At 40.5% G+C, this 16,749-nt stretch overlaps 1 pseudogene; it reads right to left on the bottom strand.

Moving 5' to 3' along the window:
- Nucleotides 1-2,162: 2,162 nt before the first annotated feature.
- LOC122753155 lies at nt 2,163-16,265 on the bottom strand (annotated as a pseudogene).
- Nucleotides 16,266-16,749: the final 484 nt, after the last annotated feature.

Below are 16,749 nucleotides of genomic sequence, written 5' to 3'. Positions count from 1 at the left end.
AACCCATACCAAAATAGGAGTTGTCTCTACAAAATCTCTGATTAATGGTCATACTGTCTTTTCTTGAAGACCACCAGTGATGGGGTACCTGCCACAAATAGTGGGTAAGATTTTGATAGATAATGATGAGAGAAGAATAAGAAGGAAGAAATATGCCATGATGTGTAATTGCTACCTCTTAGAGACATCTTTTAATTCCTGAATGGCTCTCTCTGTTCCACTTTCTTTCTTTTTTTTTTTAATTTTTAAATTTGTGTGTGTGTGTGTGAGAGAGGTAATTGGGGTTAAGTGACTTGCCCAGGGTCACACAGCTAGTAAGTGTTGTGTCTGAGGCTGGATTTGAACTCAGGTCCTCCTGAATTCAGGGCCGGTGCTCTATCCACTGCGCCACCTAGCTGCCCCCCACTTACTTTAACCTGAAAAAGCTCAAGGGTTACACACTGGATCATTTAGTATCATTGTCATCATGCTTTCTTCCTCCTGAATTCTTCATGCTGGAGGCAGCAATGGACTGAAGCTTTGAAGACCCAGGTTTTAGTCCCATTCTACCACTAATTTATTGTGTAACTTTGGGCAAGTGCCTTTCTCTTGGTTTCATGAGTGAATTATATTAAATGCAGCTAATCCATTGTCTTCCAATTTTTGCAGGGCTGCCATGTAAAAGAGGAGTTAGATGTGTTCTTACTCTAGAGGTCAGCGGTAGAATCCATTGGTGAAAGAAGAAGCAAAAGGGCAGATTTAAGCTTCATATAAGAAAACACTTTCTAACAAGTGAAGCTGTCCAAGACCAGAAAGGGATTTTTTGGGAGACAGCAAGTTTTCCAGCACTCTAAATCTTAGAGTGGAGGTTGGATAGCCATTCACTGGGTATGTTACCGTGGGCATTTCTGTTCAGATATGATTTGGTTCATCTCTATGGTTAATTCCAACTCTGACATTCTGAGAGTGTGATTTTGTGAGTCTGTTTACTCATGTAAAGGGACATAGGTTTCCAAATTTTCCCCTGTCCTGCTGTCTTTGAAGAAAACCTTTGAAGATTTCAAAGAATTTTAAGTACAAATAACTATGAGAAAGTAGAGAAGCATCTCTCTCTTTACCAGCAAACATTCAGGTCAGTTGATACCCAGAAATATTTATGAGTACTTCATGACTCTTTGGCCTACAAATGAGCTAAATCTGGCTCTCTAATTGTCTTGATTTGGTCTTCAGTCTAATGTTGTAATGTTGTCTGGCCCATGGAAGGAGTATAACAGAAACACAGAATCTTAGAATCAGAAGAGACCTTAGAAATCTTCTAACCCAAGCTCCTCTTCACTCTCCCCCTCAAAAAAAAAAAAAAAAACCAAAAAACTTCTACCACATCCTCAAGTGGTCATATAAGCTTTGCTTGGGGACCTCCACTGATGAAGAACTCGCTACCTTCTAACACATTCTTTTGGGGATAGCTTGAATTATTTGGAAGTTTCCCCCTACTGTTGAAATAAAACTTGTCTCCCTGTAACTTCCAGCTTCCGTGTGAAGAGGTGGGATGAGAAGTCACAGTTCATAGTTTGGATGCTGAGTAATGGACAGGTAGCCATTTTGAATTTTATTATAGCACTTCAACTTGTAAGATGCCAGAACTCTAAGGAACCATAGAGATCCAACCTTGTCCTCTCATGTCTGAGGAATCTCCATTTAAATCTCCATTCTGATACTGCCTCTGTGACCTTGGACAAGTTACCCACAGGTCCCTGGACCTCAGTTTCCTAATCTATAAAATGAAATGATTGAACTATATCAGATCAAAATATACTTCCAGTTCTAAATCTTGTTAATAGGGAGAATCTTTGGATCCTTAATATAGAGCTGGAAAGGACCACAGAGGTCTTCTAATACATTGATTCAGCATACTCATTTTTATCTTTGTTCAGTTGTGCCTGACCCTTCAGACCCCTTTTGGGATTTTCTTGGTAAAGATCCTGGAGTAGTTTGCCATTTCTTCCTCCAGCTCATTTTACAGATGAGGAAACTGAGGCAAACAGGGTTAAGTGACTTGCCCAGGGTCACACAGCTAATAAATGTCTGAGGTTAGAATTGAACTCAGGAAGATGAATCTTCCTGACTTTAAACCCTGCACTCCATCCACTGGACCACCTAGCTGTTAAAACAATTTGAGGGTTCTAAAAGTTGTGTTCTGTTTTAAAATTCTGATACTGTTACAATCACAAAGTCAAAATTATTCAAGAGTTAGACTTTTTCTTAAAGTATCTAATAGAACAAATCTCTATGCCAACCTGAGAGGCATACTCTTTCCCATAATCTTCAAAGTAGTTCTGTTTAGTTCTCCTACAGAAAATAAGGAGAGTGCCCTGGCTTTTCACTTTTTCAGAAAACTCACCATTGGTGAACTGAGTGGTAAGGATTGTGAGAAGATGGCTAAATACTAGTGCATCAAATTAATTTGGATATTTATTAAAGAAATATAAGTTTCCAAGGCCTTGAGAAGAAGAAATAAGAGTTCTGAGAAAGAGCAGTGGTCTCTATTTTCCAAGACCTCATCCAAAATCTTTTTAGCTCCATCAATGGCTTTCATCTTGTGTTTGACTTCATATTGTTTTTGATAGGCCAAAATGTGTTTCAAACACAAAAGATAAGGCAACCCATATCTGAAGTGAGTGTTCTCTTATGTCAGCTTCATTATACCACTGTAGAAACAAATCTGTTGTCAATAGTATATTACTGACTGATTTCATTTGGCTTTCATTTCTCCTTTTTGGACTTTTATCTATCCCATTACCAAGAGGATGGCCTTTGGCTTTTATGAATTGAACTAAGACCAAATTCTTATACTGCTTAAAGAATAAAAGATTCTTTACCAGAAGGAGATATGTATTCTGCATTTTTGCTCCTTAAATTATTTTGTTTGGGTTGAGTAAATTACTGCTTTTATTATTGTTGTTTACTCAGATGATTGTGTCTGACTCTCTATGATCCTATCTAGGTATTTTTTGGGGGGCAAAGATGCTGGAGTTGTTTGCCATTTCCTTCTCCAGTTCACTTTATACATGAGGAAACAGGCAAACAGGGTTAAATGACTTGCCCTGGGCCATACAGTGAGTGTCTGAAGCCAGATTTGGACTCAGGACAATGAGTCTTCCTGACTCCAGGCCAGGCACTCTATCCACTGTGCCACCCAACTGCCCTAAATCACTACTGCCTTTGCCATTTTTCTGTTTCTTCTCTGCCAAGGCCACTCCAGTCCTCTAGGTCTTTTTTTTTTTTCAAATGAACTGTTACCAAGTCACATACATGCCCACAAACATACATCCTGTGGTTGTACAGCTGGTTTTTTAAACCTAAGTGAAGCATTTTACATTTATTTCTATTTAAAATGTTACCACAACTGATGAATAAATCTAAAAACGTTGATTAGGTGCTTACTATATAGCAAGCACTTTGCCTTTGGGGATACAATCACAGAAAATAAGACCAATCCCTGCTCTCAAGGAGTTTATATTATAATAGGGGAAGACAACACATATAGGGGAATAATGGCCTTAGAGACCCCTTTATCTGGGTAACCACAGGGATGGTCATTGAAGTCCTAGGCAATGGATTGGCATGTCCTCTCTGGAGCATCTAGGTGGTGCTGCAGAGGATAAAATGCAGATTTTGGAGTCAGGAAGTCATCTTCCTGAGTTCAAATCTGGCTCAAATACTTACTAACTATATGACCTTAGGCAAGTCACTTAACCCTATTTGCCTTAGTTTCCTCATCTGTAAAATGAACTGGAGAAGGACATGGACAACCACTCCAGTATCTCTGCCAAGAAAACCCCAAATGGGGTCAAGAAAAGTCAGGCATGACTGAAAAACAACTGACCAACAAAGAACTCTAACAATGGTAGTTTTGGTTTGATGACTATTCCTATAATAAGAGGTGGAAAGGGAAGAAGGAATTTGTGTGTATGCATATGGCTAGACCACATTGTGGATAGGCTGAGGGAGCCTAAATAAGGTGAACTCTCATGAATTTGGAGCATAGGGTCCCAGGGTGCTGAGTCAGAGGAGGAGTATGGAATGCAGCAGCATGGCATTAAGATCATAGGATCATGGTATCAAAGATTTAGAGTTGAAAGGGTTAAGGACAAACACCCATCTTAGATTCAACCCATCATTCTAGCCTGTTAATATCTTTCTGGATATTGACTCTGTCAGCCAACAGATTATCTCTTTTTCCCACACTGATGTCACCAAGAATCAAGCCTTAAACCACAAATGGTTGTGGTAGATTCATGTCACCCTGTGAACTTGCCAAGCATGCCTTCTAGGGCTTCATTCCAGTCATTTATAATAATGTTGAATGAACAGGACTGGGGACAGGTCATACTATCCCTCACAGATTTAGAGATAGGAGGGACATTAAAAGCCATCTAGTCCAAATTTCATATTTTACAGATAAGGAAACTGAGGTCCAGAGAGGTTTAAGTGACTAGTCCAAGGTTACACTGGTAGCAAGTGACAATGCTAGGATTTTTACCCAGATTTTGTGAGTGCTATTCATCAGCTTCCATGTTTAATTACCATCAATTCATATGACTCACACATCTATCATTCCCCTAAGCTTGTTACCATTTGTCTACTGGATATTTCAAACCGGATATCCAGAGACCTCCTAAACTCAACATTTTCAAAACTGAACTTATGATTTCCCCCCTCCCCTTTTCTAAACTTTCCTATTTCTGTAACACATACCAACATTTTCCTAATCTCCCAGGTTTGTAACTTCTATGTTTACCTTAATGCCTCACTTTCCCTCACCCTACATATCCAATTGATTACCAAATCTGGTCATTTCTGTCTTTACATCTCTTTCATCCAACCTTTCCTTTCTACTCATACAACCTACTCTCCCAGCTTAGGCCCTCATCACTTGTCTAAATTTTTTTTTTACTGGTCTCTTGATTGGTCTCCTTGTCTCAAGGCTCTTCCCATACCACCCTCCATATAGTCACCAGAGTAATTTTTAAGCACAGATCTGACCATGTCACTCCCCTAGTTAATAAACTCCAATGACTCCCTCTTGCTTCTAGAAACCACTTTTTATAGCCTGGCTCTAACTTATCTTTCCAGCCCCATCATAAATTATTCTCCTCTCCCACTCTGTAATCCAGTCAAACAGGTCTTCTCTTTGTTCCTCACACAGAACATTCTATTTCCTGTCTCCTTGCCTTTGTATTGGCCATCCCACATGCTTGAAATACACTCCCAATTGATTTTGCTTCACTGAATCTCTTTTTTCTTTTAAGATTCAAGTTACATACCACCTTCTACGTGAAGTCTTTGCTGATTCCCCCTGTCAGTGCCCTCTATTCCAAACTACCTTGTAGTTAACTACTTTGTATTTATTTATAATTATTATTTTTATAGTTATTCTGAATATAATTATACAAGCTGGTCTAATCATGTCAACGCAACTACTCCATAAACTCCAGTGGTTTCCTATTGCATCTAAGATCAAATATAAAATGCTCTGTTTGGCTTTCAGAGCCCTTTATAACCTAGCTCCCTCCTACTTTTCCAATGAGTGATACTGGCCTGCAGCTGTCCTGCAAACAAGACACTCCATTTCTGACTGTTCCCTATGCCTGGAATGCTCTCCCTCCTTATACCAACTACTGACTTCTTGGTTTGCTTTAAGTCACAACTATAATCCTACCTTCTACAGGAAGTCTTCTTCAACCCCTCTTAATTCTAGTGCTTTCCTTCCTTTAATTACTATTTATTTACTATATATTCTTTACCATTTATATTTACTATGTATTTAATTACTATTTATCCTGCATATAGCTTGCTTTGTATATATTTGTTTACATATTGTTTACCCCATTACTTGTGAGCTCCTTGAGGACAGGAACTGTCTTTTGCCTCTTTTTGTACCCCTAGTGCTTAGCACACAGTATCTGATACATAGTAGGTGCTTAGTTGATTGATTGATTGATTGGTCCAAAAGTCTTAGAGCAGTTTTTTTTTTTTTTGTGAGGCAATCAGGGTCAAGTGACTTGCCCAGGGTCACACAGCTATTAAGTGTCAAGTGTCTGAGGCCAGATTTGAACTCAGGTCCTCCTGAATCCAGGGCTGGTGCTCTGTCCACTGCGCCACCTAGCTGCCCCTCTTAGAGCAGTTTTAAGCTACTAAATCTTAAAACTGCCCTAAGACTTTTAGAATGTTCTTGTCTCTCCCATTAGATTGTAAGGTATTTGGAAAAATAGAGAACATTTCATTCTTTGCATTCATATCACCTGTAATTAGCATAGTGCTTGGCACATAGTAGGTACTTAATAAATGTTTGCTGGTTAATCAATTGATCTAGTATAAGCAAAAGCACAGTTAAGTCTGGTTAAGCACAAGCACAGTTTAGCTAGAATGGAGAATTCTTAAAGCAGCATAGCAGTATTCAGAGTTGATAGTATAGAAATATTTTGAATTAGCTGGCCTAATTTGGGGGGCTAATTTGACTGGGGTACTTAATCTGGGACTTTTGACTAACTGGCTATCTGACTGCTATTAATTTAATGCGGGCCATTTATAAAGTTCCACCACACTGCTCCACTCCCAAAATTGATAAGCAAAGGATTAAGAAATCTCTTAACTAAATAATCAAAGCAGAGTTTATGAGATACAATTTGAAATTATGAATACAGGGAAATAAAATGTACAACCTGACTGGTTCCTGCAGTCTCTTCCCACCTTTTTTGCCAGGAACTTTTTTAATATAATAAGGGCTGTTGCTGCTTCTTGCCTTAGGGTATGTTCCACTTTCACTGCTCAGCTACTTTCTTCTGACTTTCCTCTTAATCTTCTGGCCTCCTTCCAGCATCTCTAGTCTCTGTTCCCTCCTTGTAGCCTCTTTCTGTCTGTTCCTCTCCAATATTGTCAGTTCTCCCTCCTCCTAGTCCTTCAGCCTCCTTCCCTTCTTGCTCTTAGCTTTTTCTCCTTCCCCTGTCTCTTAGTGCTCCAGCCTTTCTGCTCTCTTAATCTCGTCTGCCAGCCTCCTCTTCTTGTTCTGTCTCTTCTTTTTTCGCTAACTCCCAGGTCTATATATATATCTTCCTCCTCTCCACTCAAATCTCGGGGCTTTTTGCTCCCCCATACACACCAAGTTAATCCACCAGCCAGGACTGCAGCTGGTGGGGGGGGGGGGCGGCACGCGCTCGAGCCTCCCATGGGTACCACACCCAGGGATCCAGGGGCCTGTGCCCTTGCTGCGCACCTGGGACCTTGGCATGGGCTATGCCAGAGCCTGACCTGGACGAGTCCAGGAACTCTTGGATATATCTTCTCAGTGTGGAGGGAGCTGGGGTTCCCTCCCCACAGCTGTCTGACCTGGCGTCTTGTACAGCCCACAGGACTTTTTGGCTCAGCTGAAGCAGAGGGGAAAGGGCGCCAGCACTTCCCACACAGAAGAGACCCCAAGGGCCTAAGGTTTTCTAATCTCAGCCTAAAGGTAGGGTCCCGAAATCAAAATAAATTTCCACAATAGTAAAAACCAATCTAAGTTGGGATTTAGAGGGTTTTTTAATAATAAAAATTTATATTAATATAACACTTTGAGACTTGTAAAATGCTTTCTTAAATTATACAAATTCAGTGATGCAAGCATTATAATGCTTATTTCAGATACGGGAAAATTAGGGTTCAAAGAAGTTAAATCTTGCCCAGGGTCATACAATTAGGAAGTGCTGGGGTTGAGATTGGAATTTCGGTTCTAATGCCAAATCCAACGTCCTTTCCACAATTCCACATTGTCTCTTTTTGTCATAGGGCCTAGCACCCCAGAAGTTCTCTGGGGTACATGAAAGAATCTTCTCCTTGAGAAACTAAACCAAAGGACAGACACACCTAAAGAGATAAATAGAACTTGATCTGGACTGAGCTAGCTCTGAGACCACCACCCTTCATTCCAGTCTCCCTCACCCCTGGGGAGATAAGATAGGGTGTGGCTACTGCCTTTGTGCAGGGAAGAGGAGAGAGAGATGGCTTGAGAGATCCACAGCCACCCCTCAACCAATTCTCCCAGCCACCACCAGTGTGGATAGTCCTCCCTCAATAGGGGAACTTTCCACAATCAGATGACCACCTCATCGGACCACCATCGGACCTCTATAAAAGTATCTGCCTGTCTTCTGCTCAAGGAGATTGGTATCTCAGAGCCACACTCTAGGATTTCTCTCTTGGTTTCCCTTCCCCAGCACCTAAATAAACTATTATCCTATTTATTGGCTTTGTGTGCAAAAGGGTGTAATTCTTTTTTTTTTTTATTTTAGTGAGGCAATTGGGGTTAAGTGACTTGCCCAGGGTCACACAGCTAGTAAGTGTTAAATGTCTGAGGCCGGATTTGAACTCAGGTACTCCTGACTCCAGGGCTGGTGCTCTATCCACTGTGCCACCTAGCTGCCCCCAAGGGTGTAATTCTTTAAAGAGGAATTCCTAAGGACCCCAAACCACTATCCCTATCCCAAGCCCCCTACCCCATTTTCCCCACAACATTTTGAATGCCAGGGTGTTTAAGTTTGGACTCTATTCCACAGGAAACCAATAGCTAGTGAAGGCTCTTTAGTGGGGCAGTGAGATGATCATAGATTTAGAGATGAAAGGGAATTTCAAGATCACCTCATTCAACCACCTAATTTTATAGGTGATGGAACTGAGGCCCGGATCTGAGACAAGTTCCACTGTACTAATCTACATCCTGGATGAAAGTGATACTTCAGAAAGATGAGCCTGGGGTCTGGACAAAAGATGGTTTGAGGCAAGAAGAGACTGGAAGCATGGAGCCAATCTAGTTAGGAGGCACTTGAGTAATCAGATCCTGGTGAAGACAAGAATAGGAGCAACAACAATTCACCTTTATATAGAGCTCTAAGTTTGGCAAAGTGCTTTTCTAGCTTTGATTCTGGGGAAAAGGCAGTGAAGGTGTTATCTCCATTTTACAGATAAGGAAACTGAGATTCATAGAAGATAAGTGACTTTTTCCCACTGTCATACAAATAAATAAGGGGAAAATGGAACCTCAGTCTTCTGACTCTAAAACCCACTTTCTTTCCCCTATATCCTGCTATCTCTTCAATGAAAGTCCAATGTAGGACATATCATCCTATACTCCATTCTATGTCCTCAGGAAGGTGCCTAGATCACTAATATTAAAGGTATTTTTGAGGTATTCTAAATGTTCTTCTTTCCTAAAATCATCTAGAACCCTGCAATCTCCCTATAAAACATTTTTTTTTTTTTTTTTTAGTGAGGCAATTGGGGTTAAGTGCCTTGCCCAGGGTCACACAGCTAGTAAGTGTTAAGTGTCTGAGGCTGGATTTGAACTCAGGTACTCCTGAGTCCAGGGCTGGTGCTCTATCCCCTGCGCCATCTAGCTGCCCCAAACATTTTATTTTTAATGTGACATTATCAGTTTATGCAATACATTAGGAAAATCACTGCTTTCCCCAATACTTGACAACAGTTCCTGTCCTCATCCCTCAAATGCTCTTTTATAATCTGCACCCATCAGTTCCTCAAGATTCCTCCTGGCAGCATTTCCATATTAACTTTGCTGGACTCTGACTGATCTCCTTTTTATTCAAAATTTATGTATTCATGGGATTTAGAGCTAGGCGACAATTTAGAGACCATCTAATCTCATGTACAGGGCAGCTGGTGGATAGAGTGCCAGACCTGGAGTCAGGAAGACTCATTTTCCTGAGTTCAAATGTGTCCTCAGACACTTGCTAGCTGTATGACCCTGAACAAGTCACTTAACCCTCTTTGCCTCTGTTTCCTCATCTGTAAAAATGAACTGGAGAATGAAATGACAAACCATTGTAGTATCTTTGCCATGAAAACCCCAAATGGAGTCACGAAGAGTCAGACATGACTGAACAACAAAAGCACTCTGATATACTGTACTCATTTTTCAAATGAAGGAATTGAATTCTAGAGAGAGTAAATGACTAGTCTAGTACATTATATAGCTAGTAAATATCATAATCAGGATTTGAACCCAGGCCTTCTGACTCCACATTTAATGTTCATGGGATAACAGGTTTTAGAGCTAGAAGGAACCTTAGAAGTCATTTATTCCAACTTTCAATATTATTCCTTCCTTTAAAATAAGTAATTTTACTTCTTTATCTTAAAATGAAGAAACAGGCATCAGAGAGAAATGACTTACCCAAAAGTGGTAAACTGAGATTTAAATTCAGACCTTCTGATTCCAAACCCAGTGCTCTTTTCACTACACTATGTTGCCTCCTATTCACTTTGTATCCTGTTATTTTGTATTTGGAAAAGTCAGCATGTTTGAGGATCAACCTAGGTAAGATTAGAAAGGCTAATTACCAACCAGTTGTCTACCAGATTATGAAATGTTTTTGGCCATGGCAACTGCTGAAACTATCTCCTAAGATGTGGTGGCAAAGACTGGCAAAATCACAGATTTTTAAAGAAATATGTCTTTGTTCCTTCCTTCCTTTTTTCTTTTTCAGTCTTTCCTTTTTTCTTTCCTTCCTCCTTTCCTCTTGCTCTCACTTTCTTTCTTCCCTCCCTCCCCTCTCCCTTTCTCCCTCCCCCCTTTCCTTTCTTCCTTCTTTCCTTCCTTCCCTTCTTTCTCAAACTAAACCTGCGATTTTACTGATCTAGCAAATTCCTCTTGAGCAGTTCCCTCTCCCAAGCAGATCAACACCACCTCCATGACCTAGAATCTTAGAGAAGTACCTGAGGACACCAAGAGGTTAAGTGACTTGTCTGGGGTCACACAGCCAATAAGGATCAAAGCAGCCAATAAGGATCAAAGGAGTCATTCTGATTCCAAGGCCATCTCTCTATCCACTATAACTACACTACTCATTGAAATATGTTGCTTTGTAATTATCTTCAAAATAATGTAGGATGGGAGGGGGGTGAAGCATATTTTATGTTCTCTAAGCATACTGGGAGACAAGGTTGCCTAATTCATTTCTATTCCTATCACAGTGCCTAGGGAAATGCTTGACAAATGTAGGTTTATTACTCTTTTCCAGCTTTCTTTTAATCCTGCTCACCTTTCTTTGCACATTTAAACTAGAAGGAAAAAAGTTCCTTCCTTCAGATAATGCTGTTGTCATCAGATAGCCTTGTGGATATTCTCATGAAATACTTTCCTCTAACCCTTAACTGTTCAAATACTCTCTACAGAGGAAAAGAAGAGCTAGTCCAAGAACCAGGTAAACAATACACACAATGACAAACAATATAACAAGGTAAATAGAAAGAAGAGCCACAACCAAAAAAATAGAAACTGAATGCCATCTAATTATAGTGATCAAAGTTGCCTCCGAAGAAGAGATATACCAAGGCACCTCACTCCTTTCTTTGTAGAGGAGGGGGACTACAGATATGAAACTACATATACTATTGGACTTAGTTGATGTGTTGGTTAGTTTTACTGAAGTGTTCCATCTCTGGGAGGGTAAGGAAGAAGGGATATATTGGAAAACAAAGGTAATGCAAAACCAAAAGATATCAGTTAAAAAAAAAAGTTATTCCAGAGTAGCAATACAACATGCCAAAGAGAAGTTAATTAAAAGCCGTTTTCCCTGGTAGAAAAAAACACACATATCTACTCCTGCTAGACTTCAGAAAGCTCTCTCTCTGACAGGAACTCTAGAAAGTCACTCGAGTTTCCTGAACAGAACATTTCCTGCGTATATTCTTTGTTACTGTTGAGTTGTTTCAGCTGTAGCAGTCCAATGAAAATAGTAATCTTAGCGGCAGACCAGAAAAATCCTAAAATCTCAAGGTAGGATGAAAACTATCTCATCTACTCCCCGTGCTATCGCAGGGACCTCACTTAAATCATCCCAAATGACTGCGACTTATTTTAGCTCCCAAGATCTCCCCAGAGCCCCCTCTTTTCCATCATCTCAACTTATTGCCATTTGCACTGTGTCAAAGACCAACTACCACAGACAATATAATACTCACATCGGAGCCCAGCAAGCTCCTCGGAAAAGAAAAGCACCGCCCAATCCTATGCATCAAATTCTCTGGCTGCCATCCAGTTTCTTCAAAGGCTTGGAGCAGAAAAAGGAAGGGAGGGAAAGGATAGAAAGCCTTTCTAAGTTTGAAGGCTAAGGTCTCTCACGTTGCATGTAAGTGGGAGTTCATACTCCCAGGAGGCTTTAAACAAGAATCTACTAAAAGAAAAAAAAAACCACAAAAAACTCAGAACCGCCCCTTTACCACCAGACGCAACGCACTTTGTTTTCATTTCGCTTTCGTATTGAAAACAATTGTGCTGAGCATGCAAAGACTAAAAAAAAGAAAAAGAAAAAGAAAAAGAAAAAGAAAAACAAACAGTCCCTGCCCCCAAGTAGCATACATTCCACTGGAGGAATACAAAGTATATAAAGAAATATAGAGAAGGATCAAGAACTAACAACTTTGGGAATTTGATCAAGAAAGACTCCCTTGTTAAGAACAGGTAATCTGTGTACATATATAAGCTATATCAGACTGCTTTGCGTCTAGGGGAGGAGGGAGGGAAGGGAGGATGGGAGAAAAATTAGGAACTAAAAATCCTATGAAAGCAAATGTTGAAAACTATCCTTATGTGTAACTGGAAAATAATAAAATATTTTTATTTATTAAAAAAAAAAGAACAGGTAATCAGTATCAGATGTAGGAGAGGGCATTCCTAATCAGACCCAACTGTGGTAGAAAATTTCCTGCGGTCCCTTATCAATACCTGGTTTGGGTGAAACTCTGGTAAGGGGAACTTCTTTATCAGGACCACAAAATGGTGGGAGTATCTAATATTAACCAAGGCAGCAGAAAGAGGACTCAAGGCCCTTGGCAGCAGGTCAAGAATTTATCCCATCAAAAACTTAAAATCTTATCAGCCTGACAGTTAATAGTAGAAAAGAATAGTGTCTTTTGTCTTTATGAGCATTAGGACCACTTAGCCTAAGTGACTGCATATTGAAGCCCTATCATTATAACAAGACATCAGACTATAATTATAACATCAAACAATAAAAAGTACATAATTATCACAGTCCTTGCCCTCAGGGAGCTCACAGTCAAATGCAGGAGATGACACAAAGACAAATAAGATACATACAAGCTAAATTGTAAATAATCAACATAGGGAAGGCACTAATGTTAAGGGGGATTGAAAAAGGCTTCTTGCAGCAGGTATAGGTCATATAGGTAGTAGGTAGCAAGCAGGATTTGAACTCAGATCTTCTGACTTCAAATCCAACATCTTTTTCAATATACCATATTGTTTCTTATATTATAGTTTATTTGCTTTTCTTCTTACATATTACTCTCTTATAATCTTGTCTCTAAGACTCACCATCTCCCCTCCCTGCTCTTGTTTCCTCTTTCCTCTTTTCCTTCCCTAATTTCTTCATATGCATTCTTTATTCCCTTTCTCTTCTCTCAGTTCTGTGTTTCCTTCCATCCTGCTCCCATCTTTACTGCAGTACTCCCCTTCCTGAGAAGTAGTGCATTCATTGAAGGCAAAGAGAATCCTAGATGCAGAAAGACAGACAGACAGACAGACAGACAGACAGACAGACACACACACACACACAGATAGTGAAAGGACGTGTGTTTGGATCCCTGATATACTATTTATAACCTGAGTGATAATGGCCAAGTCACTTCATTTCTCTCTTCACGATTTCCTTACCTGGAAAATGGAGGCTTTGACTGAATAATCTCCAAAGTTCCTTCCAGCTCTAATTCTATGATATGACATCATGGCTCAGGTACATTTTGGGGGGATTTTCTTGCTCTCTTGTCTCATAGCTTCCAATCAAAGACCCTGAGTCATTGTATGTATAGTATCCCTCCCAGTGTTCTTGTTATTATTTGTCCTTCCATTTTCCAAGAGGACCAGTGACATAACTGGGTGATGTCTTGACTTGCATGTGAATTGGAATTAAGTGAGTCATCAAAGTTGTCAGTCTCACTCTTTCTCCCAGAAACATCAAAGTCCAGTGGCAGGACAAAAATGAAGATTACTGGTGATAGCCCAGGATACAGTGGATGACTTTGGTGTCTGCAAGGTCTGCCCAAGCTCTAAGCGTTCCACAGTGCCTGCTTCAGCTGCCTTCACGGCCTTTAGAACCAATTGTTCTCATCTGCCTGTTCTGCCAGGGGAAGTCTTCATGTGCTGGAGGTAGACATCCCCCTAACTCACTGATGGGTCTGATGCCTTCCACTTACCCTCAGCTTCCTTTATTTAGCCCATCCACCTAAATGGTTTTACTGGAGTATGGCTGTTGTGCCTACTACAGTTTCTTGGAGCCACAGGTGAGAGTTTGGTGACATGTAGACACCAAAGGTTGATGAGTAGCCCTGAAAAAGGCTTAGCAAGCCCTCATACCAGAGCTGCCCTATACACACACCTAATCCCTCCCAATACACTAAGATTGACTCCACTCTTAAGTACACAGTAAGGATATTATAAAATAAGGAGAACAAAAAAGAATAAGCAACCATTATAGTCTAAGGATACAAGTGAACCCCCTGAGTCCCTTGTAGTCTGGAAAATGAGATCTCCTTTTGGTGGAGATTTCTTGCTCAACAAGTCCTTTCTTAGACTTGGTAATGTGCTATTGCTCCTTTGGGGTAATGTTTCTCTCATTTGATGGCCACACAGATGGCCTTCCCAATTTTCCTGTAATTCCCATGGTTCCGTATTATAGCCAATCCATTAATTTCTCTAGCCAGACTGGGATCAATCTTTTAGCATACTCCAATCATTCTAAATTCTCCTCAATTTCCATATTGGAAGAGGGGTAAGGGAATCAACCCCTCCAGAGTTTTCGTCTATGGTTTTTCACCACTCTCTTCCTACAGAGGACCTTTCTCCTTTTCCCACCTTATCTGGTTTCTCCTAATTACCAGTCCCGCTCATCATTATTCATAGTCCTTTGGTCAGACAAACTTAATTTTTTCCAAGTTATTCAAACTGGATGTTGGGAGTGTTGAGGAGTGGCATGAAGTCAACTTGACATTTCTGCTCTGGATCAGGCAGGACCTAGAATGGGACAGACTACTTAGGATGATTTCAAATTGAAGCAGGCTGGGAAAAGAAGCCTGATATTGGGCAAATAGCAGTGGATTTGGTGTAGGATTCAAATTTTGGCTAAGCCTCATATGGAAGGTGCGACTTTGGTGCAAGCAAAATGATCATTGAGTCTTAATTTTGTTAAATACAAGGTGGGGGAGGGAGGGATAAGGGTGACTAGATTAGATTAAATGCTCTCCAAGGTCCTTTGTTGTTCTAAATTCAATGATTTCATGACCAGGCATCCTCCAGCATAAACTCACATTTCTGATTCCAGTACAGATATTGGATTGGCCCCACAATTGGAGAAGTATGTGGAAGAGGATAGCAAAGCACAATAGTATCTGACCTTATTCATTCAACACGCATTATCATCCACTTACTATGTGCCAGGCACAGATAATAACTGACATTTATATAGTATTCTAAAGTTTGCAATTTGCTCAATACATTGGAGCCTTGCAACAGTCTTGTGAGATAGAAATTACAGGTATTATTATTCTCATTTTACACATGATTTTGCCTCCAGGTGGATTGACCTGAGACCCAGGTGTGGACCCTTTGGGAGAGGGGTATATAAAGACAGCTTAAACATTCTGGTGAGGATCTCCTGAAACCCTAGGGAATTTCCAATTTTTACTTGGGAGAGTGGAGTTTATGTGTTATTAAAGGAATTAATTATATTAACTAGCAAGCTTTTCCTATGCCTTTGCACCAGATGTAAATGCACCACATGATAGGGATTAAGTGATTTACTCATTGTCACACAACTAGGAAGTGACAGAGGCGAGGTTTGAGCTCATCATCATAGGATCATGGTTAGGCTAGATTTAGAGTGGAAGGAACCACAGAGATCATCTGTCCAGCTGCCTTGTTTGGTAGATGAGGAAACAGACCCATAGAATAGGAAACTTGTCCAAGAAAACCCCCCAAATAAGTGTCAGAGCAAAGATTTGAACCCAGGTTCTCTGATTCTAGCTAGCTTTCTTCTGTAGCACACAGCCTTGCCAACAGGTCTTCCTGATGCCCAGCCCCAGGATTTGTCCTTGCCCGGAGCAGCAAAGCTAAATTGGCCTATGGGCCATTTCATGCCCCATGGAGTACACTCACGGTTGCTATTTGGGGTTTTGGACCACACTGAGGCTTTCTTCTTAGAGGAAAAGGGCATATGGGCCCAGTAACAGTTCCTCTTGATATTAAGTCAGAAAAAAAATGCTTCACAAGGACAGGAAAGTGCTCAGATAGAAAGAGAAGGTGAAAATATTTCCCTTAATCAATTTCTTAATTTATATTTCCCTTAATCTAACACAGGGTCAAAGTCACACCTTTTGAAGGGATGATTTCTTTGGACCTTAGAAAGCTTCTTTAGTCTTCAAGAGTTCCCTATGAAAATGCAAATAACCTAATTAGGGATAACTCATTAAGACAGCTGTCAGCTGACTGCTAGTTGACAGCATTTCTTAAGGGAACAACAGGAAACTGGCTGGAAGAGACTGGAGGAGCTGGAAGGCTGGAGACAGACAGGGGGAAATTTGCCAAAAGCAGAAAGAAAGGGGCAGCTAGGTAGCGCAGTGGATAAAGCACTGGCCCTGGATTCAGGAGGACCTAAGTTCAAATCTGGCCTCAGACATTTGACACTTACTAGCTATGTG

This window comes from Dromiciops gliroides, chromosome 1 (assembly GCF_019393635.1).
Source record: "Dromiciops gliroides isolate mDroGli1 chromosome 1, mDroGli1.pri, whole genome shotgun sequence".
Classification (NCBI taxonomy): Eukaryota; Metazoa; Chordata; class Mammalia; order Microbiotheria; family Microbiotheriidae; genus Dromiciops; species Dromiciops gliroides.
Note: the sequence above shows the minus strand (reverse complement) of the source record. Positions and strands in the feature narration are given on the sequence as shown.